Here is a 14,036-nt window from a genome sequence, read left to right on the forward strand (position 1 = left end):
ACTTCCTCATGGCTAAACAGCCCCATGGATCCCAGCCTTGTCCCAGGATCAGAGCTGTGCTACAGTTTATCAACAGGAAAGCAGAACACCGAGTGATTTCTCCCTGTAGTGTGTGTCCTCAGCCTACATCAAAGAAACTCAGCCACAGCCTCAACCAACTTATTTCTAAAGTGTGACTTACTATACTTAGACACAGAGTTCCTCCCACTGAAGAATCCCACCATGCCTTCAGAGGATCATCCATCTCTCACACGGTTCAAGCTCCATCTCCAAGCTCATGTGATCCCACTCAGTCCATGGCCATGGCCGTGTTCCTCCACCACCAAAAGCACACTGCTCACATCAGGCGGCACAAAGCCACCCACCTTCCTCCTCCCACCCCCTTGTCAGATGGGAACACAGTCTTGCCAGATGCCAGATGGGAAGAGGAAACCTTTGCCAGCCCCATGCCAACCCCAGGGCAGCAGGTATCCCTGCCAGCTTCAGGTGTACTGAACCATATTTGTCAGCTCAGGCAACCACAGAGCTTTCATGTTTAACCAAGTGAAGGCTGCAAGGGCCTGGGGGCAGTAGATGGCTGGCTGTAGGTCAAGATGCCCATGTGCTCCTTGTCCCTCCCACATTATTTCTTCCTCAGCCATCCCTATGACCTTCCTCGGAGTACACATGATGTGGATGTGGGATGCGATGTCAAACCAGAAACTGCAGCCTGGCTTTTATGGCCTTGTGGGATCGCCAACCCCAATAAGAGCTGCCAGGCACCAGCCAAACCCATGTTGGGTCTGTATCTTGTGCCTATTGGGAACCACCTCATCCTGGCACACAGAGGACCTTGCAACCTCAGAGAGGTCTTTGCAAGTTCTCATGAAGCCAAAAAATGCTGATGCTCCTGCCTGAATTATATTTTGCCAGCTCAAGGACCCCAACCCCAAAGCACAGAACTGCAGAAGCTGTGGCAAATCCCTGTCCCTGGACATCCTGGGAAGGGCACAGCAGAGGAGAGCTGTTTGAACTGGAGCTGCTGCACTCCCTGTGCAGGATAGAAATCTTGCCTAAGCCAAATGTTAATGAGATGGCAGAAGCTCTGGGCAGGCTTTGTGCTTTTTTTCCTCCTGGATTAAGCAGCGGCATGTGAGGATCATGGAGCTGAATGGCTGACAGCTGAAGGTTAACATCAGGTCAACAAGCCCTTTCTTCCTGCCTTTCAGTTCTGAGACCCCGAGGTGGGAGGGTTACCTAAAGCAAACATTTTTAAAAAGGCAGTTCTCATTTCTTTCCTGTCTCTTTCCCTTTCTTGCAGAGGAGCCGCCCTGGGTTTGAAAGCCAGATTGGATGCTGCTTTTCCATGAGTGTCAGGATTTGGGAGCAATGGCAAGCCATGGCTGTTCTCCCATCTGAAGTCCACTGGTCTCCCTTTCCCAGGACGAGCTCACTCCTACGCACCTGCAAGTGTCTGCAGGCACCTGAGCTGTGTGCAGAAAAGCAGGCTTCAGCTCCTGACTCTGCAGCTGATCTCCTGGGAGATGCCAGGTGTGTTGTTCACAGCCTGACTCAGCCACCCTTGGATTTCCTTGTATTGCAGAAGTGTGACCGAGGTCTGCGCTCTGGCGTCTCTTCTCCAAAGCAAAGGTCTTTGCCCTCCCCTCCTCACCCTCTGGTGTGTGCCGAGATAGTGACATTCCCAAAGGAGTGGTGGTTTCTGTTTAACCACCCGGGTGGTACCACAACTCAAACACCACAAGTGGCTTGTTTCCCCCCATCCTCCTGTGCAGAGGGCCGGAGGCTGCCCTGGCCTGCTCCCAAAACCACCCATTCTCATCAACGGCATTAAGGACAGTAGAGCAAAACATGGTACCTTAAGGATCTTTTTGCAAGGCAGAATTTGATGACTCAATTACTAGGCACCTTTTGAAGCAGTGTTCCAACAGCTGCACTGGATGGGGGGATCCAGGGCAGTTTCTCCTGCTAAGAGAAGTGACTTGGGGGGGGGTTTCCTGAAGGGATCCAGCTGGGCAGTGAGGAAACTTCAGAACAATGGCTGTCCAAGCTGCACCCAGTCAAGTGTGCTATGGGGATGAGAAGAGGTTTCCCAATGCTTCCCGCTGCCTCTGCTATGGATACATCAATCCTGAGCAGTCAGAGAGTACTGAGCAGCTGGGAGAGGAGGAAGAGGGGAAGGAACAGGAGGATAAACATGTCATAAACCACCACAGATGCTTCTGTCATCACCTTCTGGCCACTGCTTCAAGCCTTGCTACCATTCAGATGTTACACTGATTTAAAGCTGTTGGAGTAATCAAAGTGGAACAAATTTCCCAGTCATTGTTTCTTCACATAGACACAGGCACAGACACACACACACACACACACACACACACACATATATATATTTGCAGACACACACCTGTGAAATGGAAGCATGATCCTTTACATTGCCATAGCTTTTTCTTGCCTGAGAAGGAGGTACCAGTACAGATTCTCAAAAGATGTGCTATCAAGAGTTGCACCCCTTAAAAGGCAAAACTATTTCACTTTCAAAACACCTGCTACATTTCTGATTGGTTTTTATACCAATAAAAATGTCATGTGTCCTCTTGGAAAATTAATCCAAAATAATTTAGACAGCAATCTAAATTAGTGGAACTACATTAAGTCATGCTGTATACACTCTCATCTTAATTCAGGTTAATTTGTAATTCTTTGAAAAAATCCTTAATTAAATTGAAGGGACCATTAGTCCACTATGTTCCAAATAAGACTGTCAAATACAGCTCTTGGCTGATTTTAAATTGCCTGTCATAATTACACCAGAAGAGAAGCACCTGAGAGTTTCCCTCTTCTTTGGGCAGCCAAGAAGCCCTCAGGGTCTGTGAGGGGACTTGGGGACAGTGATAACACGTCCAGGCCGTTTCTTTAAACCTGGTGCTGTGGACAGAAGCACGAGCACTTGAGCAGAAAAACAGACCTTTTGGGCTCTCTATCCTCCAGTCTCAGCCTCTTCCCACCACCTGCTGATCTCTGATGGAGCTTAGGAATCACTCACTTCCTAAGGGTGTGTGGGGAGGGAAAAAAACCCAATGCAAAATAAAATTGAACAGAAGTGCGGTTGACATGACATGGGATAATTATTTGGACAAATGGAGGACAGAGAGAGTTGTTTTTGCTGGAATAGTCAGCTGGACAAGAAGAAGAATTTCTATAGAAAAGATGTTTTTGATCATAGTCTGTGATATGGGTTAATAATGCCTTGTTGGACAGTTCAAAACATGTCCCTTACACGCTCTGTGCTGGTAATGCTTGTCAATAAAAGTAAGCAATGCTCAAAGAGAGCTACGCAATCAGATAGGGACTGAAACAGTGAGGTGTGCTGGTAAAGGAATTTGGATCGTTTTACCAAGGAAAGGGAGGGCTTTCAAAACAGAATGGGCTGTGATGGACACCAGGGTTGGTGCAGGCAGAATGAAAGCAATGCTCTGCACTGGGGGCAAGGGTGCTCTGGGCTAGAAGGGAGAAAACATCTCTGTGTAGCTGCCAGGATAGCAAAAACAGTGCTGGTGCTACACTGGTGGGAACTGGCAAGGAAAAACTGTCAGGAGAGCCAGGACAGGGCTGGGCAGCATGATGTCACCTCCCCATGCCCTTTCCCCTTGCTCCTTTCCTCCCAGCCCAACAAAACCGCATGTTTCGTTTGACTCAGGCAAGGAAACAACACAGGGGATTAGCTGCCTGGTATCATGACAAGGCAGGTGAGAGCAAACAACAGCAAGGAGCTTATCATGAACTTATCTTTATGTTTGGAGCTCATTGTTGCCAGCTGGATTTCACTCACTGACCATGTGGTTTGTATCACGGAGATGCTGCAGCCTGCAGAAATGAAGGAACAAGGAACAGTGATGGTACCCAGCTCTGAATATTTCCATTTAGATCACTGTCCCTCAGCCTTGAATAGTGTTGCTAGCTGATGAAGGGAAGGAGACTTTTCCTAGAGCTACCAGCGTGGAGATGAGACTACAAAATTATTCTGTTCCTGCACGCCAAAGGCACAGACGATTACAATTTTTCTTCTGACTCCTACTCATCCCGCCTCGTAGAGATCAGATTAATCATGGCACATGATCAAAAAGATTGAAATGAAGAAACCAAAAACCAAATGGCTGCAGTTACACTGCTGAAAAACTTGGGTGCAGATAAGGACTGTAATTTTGCTGTGCAATAGCCTGGGCTCAGAGATGTGAAGAACAGAGTGCTAACCCCATGTGTTTTTATCCTAGCAAATACCCTGGCTGCCCTGTTTCAACGAGAACTCTCTTATCACATTGCTAGCTTCAAGCAAAAAATCACTGCCTTTTGGGAGAGTAAAAGCAAGGTGCGAGACCCGTGAAAATGAGCAGAGCTGCAAAGAGACTTTGCCATGCGGCAAATGCACGTGGTGGCTTCGAGCACTTGTGGGCTGAAGCTCCTGCACACAAAGCCTGACATGTCCCCAGGTCACTGTGGGGTCACTGTGCAGTAGACCCTCCCCTGCACCTGAGCACCAGCATCATACCACACACGAGCCCCTAAACCCACCACCCTTCTCCTGGGACAGAGCAGCTGCTTTAACAAAGGATTACCATCCTGCAAGGGAAACTTGGCAGTGTGGGGCACGTGTATCCCACCCACTCTTCCTCCTTCTCATTCTCCTCCTCCTCTCCTGCTCCTGGCACACCACCCACAGGCCCCGCTCTGGCCACCCTCGGCAGCTCCTGGGAGAGCTCCTGCGAAGCAGAGCCAGATGGAACTGCCAGCTTTCCCGTACGAGATGGCACAGGCTTTCCAAGCCGCCTCTTCCTGGGGCTGCCTACTCCTATGTGGGAGGTGCAAGCGAGGCACGTGTTGCTTCTCCTGGTGAGGTTTCCTCCAGCGTGTCCCAGTGCCACCAGTGCCAGCACTGAAGCCTGTGCTTGGTGGTCCTGCACAGCTGCCAATCATCAAAGCCAGCTCAGATAAGCACCATGTCACCTCTTCCAAAGGCCCTCTGGGTGGAGCACAATTCAAGGCCAAGCATTGCAGCTGGTGACCCAAAAGCCAAGGAATACAATTTTCATGGTCACCCTGCTGTGTGAAAAGTGTCTGCATGCACAAAAACCCCATCCATGGACCCTGGCCCACCATTGCTTTGAAGTGGTGCCAGCAGCAGAATTCCCAGCCTGGGAAGTGAAATTCCTGGGAAGGCCCACCTTCTTGCACACCCCCAATTTGCATTCCCACTTACATCTTTGGGAGGACCACAGGGAAGATAATCCACCACTGCCCCTTAGAAAGACCTGCCCTAGGCATCCTGTGGGCTCTGTTGCCTTGAAGGACAGCTGGCAGGGGAAGATGTCACCTGCTGTGATATGTATCAGATGTGCAGATGACATGTTTGTGCAGGGTGAGAAGAGCCAAGACCACTGTGGGCTGATGGCTCTGGCAAATCCCATCCTTAGGTAAAATCCTGTCTTTAATTCCCAGCATTTACTATGTCAGTAAAGCCTAGCAGACACAAGGGAGGAAGCACAGGCACTCTGCCTGCACTGCAGTTTGCCAAAAATGAATTCAGGTGCTGGCTGTGCTACAGACACTTACCTCATGTTGCTGTGGGGGCTTTACCACAGTTTCGAGCCTGCTGCCACCAGAGGTGCTGGGACTGCTGCCTTTGGAATATGGGAAGTGACCAGTATGGGACTGCATGGGAGCAAGCAGGCGGGTGTCAGGTTTCCAGCGCTTGGGAAGCAGAGTGCACCCTTTTGTAGGCTGGATGAGACCACCCGGCACAGACTCTCATGTCTCTTGCTACCATTGACAGGGATCAGGCTGTCTTGACAGATTTCTGGGAATCTTCATCTGTGCTGGAGAGGCACTTCGGGCCTTGGTAGCCTTGCTGACCGGGGACGGACTGGAATGCTCAGGGATGCAGCATTTCCTTTGTGGGGAGCAGGCAGAAACATCTCACCCTGACATATTTCCGTGCTGAGCTTTCAGCAATTGGATAAACTGCAGGCAAAAATCTCTTGTAAAAGGAGAAAAAAACCCTTTCACATCCAAAATGGGAAGCCTGGGTGCTGCCCTGGGCCCCAGGGCTGCTATTGGGGGTCTATCATCTCCTTGGGAGCCACCACCACTCTTGCACAGGAGGAAGGATGGCAAATGGTTCAGTTTAGCAATGTGGACTTGGTCCACTGTATGTGATGGTGGCATCTGCCACACCAGGCCTAAGGCCACCACCTTCTCCAGCAAGAGGGCTTAGGGGGTTCCTAAGGTGTATTGTGACCAAGGGTGGTGGTTGTCACCTGCAGCAGACCCCATGAGTGACAACAGACACATGATAATAAAACAAATACACAAGAAAATCCCTTTCACCCCCTCTCTGCTGGCCTTCACCCAGGATGCAGGGTGCGTCCCTTCGCTGGCTCAGCTTTCTCCATGGCAACAGATGGATGTCGCAGTCCCATCCCCCTTCGTGATACTGGGGCGGGCGGGTGGGAGACAGATGGCAATGGAGGGGAAAAGAGTCCAGATCCTCTTGAGTGGCAAAAATTGCAGGAATCCCTGATTGCTGGAGCCAAGACGTTGACCCAGAGCTGTGGGAGGGAGGGAAGGTGGAGGCGCGTGGCTCTGCTGAGCCCGGAATAGCAGAGCAGCTGTTAAGTTATCACTTGTAATTATTACAGCATATGGGAGGGAAAGAATAGCTCTCAAAGGGAGGAAAACAAATAAGGGAAAGGCGGGCTGCCGCAGGGCTCAGCTGCGGGAAGAGGGACGCTCGGCCCTGAGGAGGGTCCCCACCAGGTGGGCAAGGGCATCGGGGGACAGCTTTTCCTCTCCACAGGCCTGGCAGGAATTTGAGTGCAAATATTTGCACCTGCAGCATCACGGGCTCACCCATCTCCCAGGGTGCCCACTGGACACTCAGGAGCATGGATATGCTGGGGACAGGATGACAGTGGCCAGGGTGTCACAGAGGGATGGAGCCTGGCATGCTCCCCCCATCCTTCTCCATGCACAGGTCCTACTGCTTGCTCTGTAATTTGAAGGATGCAGGGCCATGGGCAGCAAGTGACAATGCTAGAGCACAAAGTGCCCCCGTAAACCAAAGGGAAAAGCCCTGCCTGGGAGAGCCTGCTCCTGGAAAAACATGGGACAGGGAAGAGGTCACATGCAGCAGCACGAGACAGCGTGGGGAAATTCGGATAACAGTCTGTGAATGAGTAGCAATGACAGTCTCTCTTACTCCACTTGGAAAACAAACACTGTATCCCCTCGTAGCAGTTGTTATTCTGGGCTTTCAATATTAGAAAGAAAAATGGCAATAAGTCCTTGGAAATGTGGAGCCATTGGCAGTTGCACCAGCTGCATCCCAATGTGGGGACAAGGAGTGTCAAGGGAATGCTACCACTGCCCACATCCCTGGAAAAATCCTGGGAGCCTTAATGGAGAAAAATCTAACCATATCTGCTGTGTATTAAATGCAAGGATTTAAGTTCGCTGATGAAATTTACAGCTACTGAGCTACAGATTTTCCTGAGAGCCAGAGCATTTTGGGCCCATTTTAGTGTTTACTTATCCTGCAACAGGCATATAGCCACAGAGGTGAGACAAGATGAGGAAGAGATGTTACTTGTTACCTGGGCATTTGCTACTGCCTACAGTTGGAGATGATGCAGGACAAGGGACAAAGGGTTAAGGGGTTAGAAGGTACTCTGACAGAGAGATTTTTATACTCTCTTATACTCACCTCTCTCCTACTTTTCAGGTATATTTATTTGTCTACTGCTGCCTTCTCCCTGGCAGCACCATGAATTCCCTCAGAGCAGATGAATTGGCACCTATCTGCTCACCTAAGTGAACTCTAGCTCATCCCTGGGTCTCTCATCCCAAGCCAACTTGATCTTTTTGTGAAAAGCTTGTGGCTCCAGTGAGAAGCACCAATATATGTCTGAGCAGGAGACAGGGAACCCTGGACACACTGGGCTGATATGTCAGGACCAAAGCACACCACTCCCAGACTTAAGCCGCGAGCTTGGAGCAGTGCCACCCAGAGGTCAGCAGGACACAGATACAGATGGGTGCTGAGCACCTGCGGGTCTCATGGGAGCCTGGGAGATGCCCTAAAGCTCTGGTAGCCGACTTGGACATGCAGCACAGGCAGCTGCTGAACGGCAATGCTACTGCAAACAAAGCTGTGCCAGAAGCATTGGAAACAGGAGATGGTTCAAACTCTGTGATCCAGAATAGGAATGAATCGCATGTGGCAGACAACAGCCCCAGCACCCGTTAAATAAACCAGCCAAACCCTGCCAGCCCCCCAGGATCCTTGCCAAGACAGGCACTGTGCTTGGAGATTGAAGGACCAGCTCTGCAGCTAGCACATATAAGCTAGTCTGGGTGAAAATCAGGGAGCCACCAGCAGTTTGCACCAGAAGATGCTTTATAAACCACCGGCCCTTCCAGGAGGGCTGACCCTGCCCCACGCACCCGTGTTGCTGCTCAAGGGCTTGCCTGGGTGACATCTCCATGGGTGGCACAAAAGGACTTCTGCTGCCTTCCTCATGAGGCTGAAATGCTGCTTGACTGCTGATGTGTGGGGTGACCCCACGACGCAATTGAAGCTGGAGGTGCTCCCCACTACACTGACACCTCAGAAGAGAGGAAAGCAGCAATGCTGAGATTTGCAGAGCTGCTTGGGCCTCGTGTCCTCTGTCAGCAGTGACCCTAAGCAGGGAAGGGCTGTGACAGGGCAGATAGGGAATGTGCCTTGGGCTAGGACACAGCTTGGGGCATCCCTGCCCACGGCATGGGGCTGGAACTAGGTGATCCTTAAAGTCCCTTCCAACACAAACCATTCTATTATCTAGAATGAAAGGATTCTCACAGTCTTCGAGCCAGAGACTCCTTGGGAGACTGTGCTGGCTCAAGCATCCAGGAGGAGACAAAAAGCCTGCCAAGAGCTGCAAATGGAGGAGGAGTGTGTTTGCAGTTCTTTACTATCTCCACGGCTCTGGATTGGCAGTGGCTGAGCTAGAGACCCCAGCAGGGTGTTGGGGACTAAGCCCTCCTTGTACAGGATGCTCTGCCTAGGTGGGGGTAAAACAGCTCAGACTTTACCCTATTTGCAGAAGTTATCAAGTTATCAGTGGCAAATGGAGTAGGAGGGGTCAGGTTGCTTTTGGTGCTGAAGAATGCTGAGAGGAGGCTGACTCATCAAGCCCAAAGTTAAACATTCTGAGGATGTGAAGAACAATGTTTCCTGACAGAAACTGGCACTGGTGAGGAGGTGGCAGACAAAGCCCCTGATAAAGAAACCAACAAGTGCTAGTGCTGATGACTTATCTAATGGTGCTGAGCTGAAGGCTGCAGAGCTGACACAGGTGGCCTACAAACATATGTTTGACAGTCAATCACTTCATACTGTAAAAACCCAGTCCCACTTTTTAATGGCAGGGTCCTCTAACACCCCCCTTCTTGGGTCTGTGTGGAGATTCCTCTCTTGAGTGGGGATGCCCCTCAAGGCTGAGCAAAAGAGATTTGCCCATGGTCATTGATATGGGTGAGTAACATCAATCTTTACTAAATAATTATTTTGCCAACTTTAATATAATTGTTTCAATATTCATAAAAAGTGGTGCACTATACTAGTAGTTAAAACTATCTGTATTATGTAGTAAACAATTCTGATTAAAGTTTTTTTAGTCTAATCATTAGCATCAACAACTGAAATAAATAATTTATTTCATCCACATAAATATATTTGATTAGCCATCCTTAATTCTGTAGCACAAAATTATATAAAGGCTCAACTACACCTATATAATTCTTTAGACATAAACCATTGACCAAGTCTGGGACTAGGATTGGATCTAGATTCCTCTCTGAGAAGGAGTTTAGAAACCAAGGGGGTCCTTTCTGACCCTTGTGACTTAATGGGAGGGTCTCCATGACAGACCTTGTCTGAAACTTCCATTCTGCCTGCAACAGTCCTGCCTCCCAAACCAACCCTGCAGCTCTCATTCGACCTCCCATGCCCTCTGCTCTTGTCTCAGGGCAGTGTGACAGTGATGCCAGAGCCATCCCTGCCAGGGCTTAGCACCTGGCAGGGAGCAGACATACACACACATGCACACACACACACACAGGTGCACACACACAGTCTCCCTCTTGCATTTTTGGCCACCTTCCTAAATGCCAGCATGACATGGCAGCCCCTTCCATCTCTGTCCCTTCTTGTGTACCTCACTTGCAAAGTTGCTTGATCTTAAGGTAATTGCTTTTCCCACAGCAGCAAGGGCCTCTCATTTGTTTTTACATGCCACTAATCTCATCCACAGGTTTGTGTCTGGACTCCTGCTTCCCCAGGACTGTTCATAATAATTAAAAAAAAAAAAAAAATCAGGATTGGGCAATAGCAGTTGAAAGGGAAAAGTAATACCGCTCTTTTTCTTCTTTAAAACCACCAAAATGACACTAGATAAAAGAGACAGGAGAAATCAGGGAAAATAGAGGCTTTGAGGGCTTTTCCCCTATTTAAAAATTAATTTTGTTAGTGATCATCCAGGGGAAAGAAGTATTTGTTGCTTTGACCCTACAAGACCTCTAAATATTTTTAATTCCTTGCTATCACTGTGAAGCCCCACCTGGGGAGGTAGCAGGAGACATTCCTTGGAGGATCCTAGCAGCTTTTGGGACTGAGCTTCTGAAAAGAGAAGATTTGGTGACTAATCCTAGGAAATCCCCTTCTCCCGGACAAGATGACCTGTCCTGATCCTGACTGTTGTTCCTGGTGTGCAGCATTTTTCTAGTAAGGGCTGACAGGTCCATACCCAGACCCTGGAAGGTTCTTGCCTTGGCAAGACATAGCAGTCATTTGGGTGTTCTGGGCACACCACGATCTGCTCTAACCCCTCCACCCTCGAGGGGCCAGAGGAGGATCTATCACCCCTGCCTGGTTACTACCCCCACCTCTGATCCAGCAGAACCAGCTTGTCCTCCTGTGACAGGACTGCTGGTGCTCCCAACCTGACCTTTGCTGCTGGTGTGTCCATCTCCCCTGTGCTGCCCACTGGAGCTTCCTACTCTGCTTGCTGAGTGCCTTTCCTGGGACAGACCTCCCAAAAGCTTCTACCACTACCTCCCACGGCAGTTTCACCTCTTCTTTCTCCCCTGAACCTGACATCTCTGTGTCTCCTTTACGTGGCAGACAGTGCAGCCACGCTTGCCTGTATCCTCAGTCAGCACATGCCCAGCACAGCCCTGGTCCGGGCAGCCTTGATCGGCCCAGGGCACAACCAGGAGGCAGCACAGCCAGGGCTCATGTGTTTGGGCTGGAGAGGAGAAAGCAGATGCTGTGGTACTCACCTTCATGTCCCTGTCATAGCTCTAGGTGTACCCAGGGGTGTGGATGATGCAGGTTATGGGAGCCTGCAGCAGCAAAGTAGCCCAGGGATGGAGAAGGGACTGAGCTGGTGCTCTCTGTTGGGGAAGAAGGGTCTGACCCTGCCCACAGAGCAGCAGAAAGAATGTGGGCGTTGATTTTTGCCAGCTTCCACATGGGGAAAGGGTTGGGACAGAAATTACACAGGCTGGGTGGTGGCAGATGTTGAGGCCTTGGGACTGGCCTTTGTAACCTGCCAGGGTCTCCCAGTGCTGTCTGGACATCAGGAAGAGGGCCAAGGTCCCTGCAGATGGAGCCACAGAAGAGAGAATAAAAGTAACAAATGCAAACCATGCCTACCTCACACCACTCCTCCAGAGCGGTCCTGCCAGGGAGGCACCAGGGTGCCAGCAATTGCTTGCAGGTGGTGGCTGAGCTGGGTGAGAACCAGGAGCAGGGCAGGGGAAGGGCAGAAGAGACAAGGGTGGGGATAAAGGGGAGAGAAGTGGCAGAGAGCTTTTGCACAGCCAGGCTGGGAGAAGGCTGGTTTCAGACTGGAAAGCAGGGACTTGCCCAATGGCACTGGGGAGCACAGTCCCCGAGGAAGCTCTGCCTGCTCTGCTGGGTTCCAGAGATGACAGGTCCCTGGTCATCAAGGGAGGAGAAGCTGGAATACAAGCCATGCATGGTTTTGAGCCTGTTTGCAGCTTGTAGCTCTAAGCTGTGACAAAGAACATATCTTTGAGACATGTTGGGGTTGCACACAGCATTATCATATGGACATGTCCTATAACACCCCAAAAGCACCTCAGCTTTCCTGTGCCAAGGTGGGTCTGGGATGTTCTCCATTACTCTTCATGGGCATTGCAGGTTTCCTAAGAAAGTATTTCCAAATACCTCAAAGTGGTGTGTGATACAGCAAGCCACTACCAGCTCGGTGCATTTGGGGCACCATAGGAGGTCAGCACATCGGATGCTGGATAGGTAAAAAGAAAATGTTGAGCCCACTGAGTGCCAAACTCCTCCTGAGCGCCCTGGAGCTGCTTGAGTTTGGTTTCCGAGTCTTTTTTGCTTTTGAAAGTTGCACTTGTGACACTCTCTTCTTCCCTCTAGCGTCCATTCCGAGGCATTCCTCTTGCTCTTCAAACCCAGTTGAATCGGCGCTTGCCTGGTTGCACTTGCACGCACTCAATTCCTCAGGCACAGGGTTTACATCTATAAACGATACTGCAACTCTCCACCCGGTAATCCGACCTTTTCTTTCTCTGGTTTACGCTGTGCCATGCAGGAGGATCCTGCTGCAAGGCCTTCGTCTCCTGGCAGCTTAAAAAATTATCTCAGTTACCACCTTAGTTTTAGCACGATCACTCTGAACTCCAGCCGGGGATGCGCAGACACGAGGCTTCTGATGGCAGTGTGGAGAGGACGCCTCGTTCGAGGCATGGGTCAGAACGTGCCCCTGCACTTGTTGCCTCTGTAAGACCATGCTACACCTCCTCTGAGATCACAAGATTTGTCCTTGGGCTGTAGGAAACCGGGGCAGAGATCAGAAATTACTGCCCCTAAGGCTGGATCAAGGCTGTCACTGAAAGGTGGTTTTATTTCTGGTGACAGCAAGAGACCTCCAGGGTAGGATCTCCATCGCCTGGGTCACCTCCCAGCTGGCTGAACTGGTTTCCAGAAGTCCAGCTATAATCTTCCTCTTTGAGGAGAGACATCCCCCCTCTTCTGGGGATGGGGCAGCAGATCTGCCCTCCCAGGTGTACCTGCACCAGGCCAGCTCTCCACCAGCTCAGGGTCTGCTCTGGCACCTTGAATTCAGTCCAGGACAAGCCCTCCTTGCAGTCCTGCTGCCGTCCTGCCCTACCTGCCTGTGCCTCTCTGGAAGGTCCAGAAGCTTCCCAGACGGCTCAAAGAGCCACGAGCACTGAGGAGTGCTGCCCCAGTGCCCACGCACTGTCTCCAAGGCTGATCCTTTGTCTCAGCCAGGACATTTCCAGTATCTCCTGGGATAATTTTAGAGGAGCAAGACATAATAAAAACATGGCCAGGATTCTCTGGTGTAATGAGAAAGCCATTGCAAGGCAGGATTCATCTCACCTGGCATCGGATGGTACCAAGCAGACATCTAAGCCATCACAAACCCTATTTTATCAGTGGAGAAGCTGGCACTACTGGAGCATGAGCCATCTGACTCATCATACCCCAGAAGTACCTGTGTTCTACTATGGGTGCAGATAGTGCCCATGGCAAGGAGCCCAAGCCTGTCAGGCTCTGAACAAGCCAAGGAACCATGTAGGGAATGATCCTGAGTTGACCTGTCACTTGTGTGTGTTTGAAGAGGGAACATGTATGAGATTTTCCTTCCTGAACATCTCCTGGGCTTACTCCTCCTTGACAGCCAAAGAAAATATCTTCTCTTCATCGTCTAACGAAGATTAATTTGTTCCAAGTGCAAAGCAATCCCAGGCCTTCAGTGAGAGTAATGGCCTTGGCACTGAGCACAACAGCCATGAGCCCTGTGCAGGTGGGCTGTGCACACAGCTGCCATGGGGACTGGACAGGGAGAGCATCCTCTTTGGCCTGTTCCCAAATGGGATGCTAATGTGTCCACAATGGACTGGGCTCTGCAGAGCTGGGAGGTGCA

This window comes from Aphelocoma coerulescens, chromosome 5, assembly GCF_041296385.1.
Source record: "Aphelocoma coerulescens isolate FSJ_1873_10779 chromosome 5, UR_Acoe_1.0, whole genome shotgun sequence".
Classification (NCBI taxonomy): Eukaryota; Metazoa; Chordata; class Aves; order Passeriformes; family Corvidae; genus Aphelocoma; species Aphelocoma coerulescens.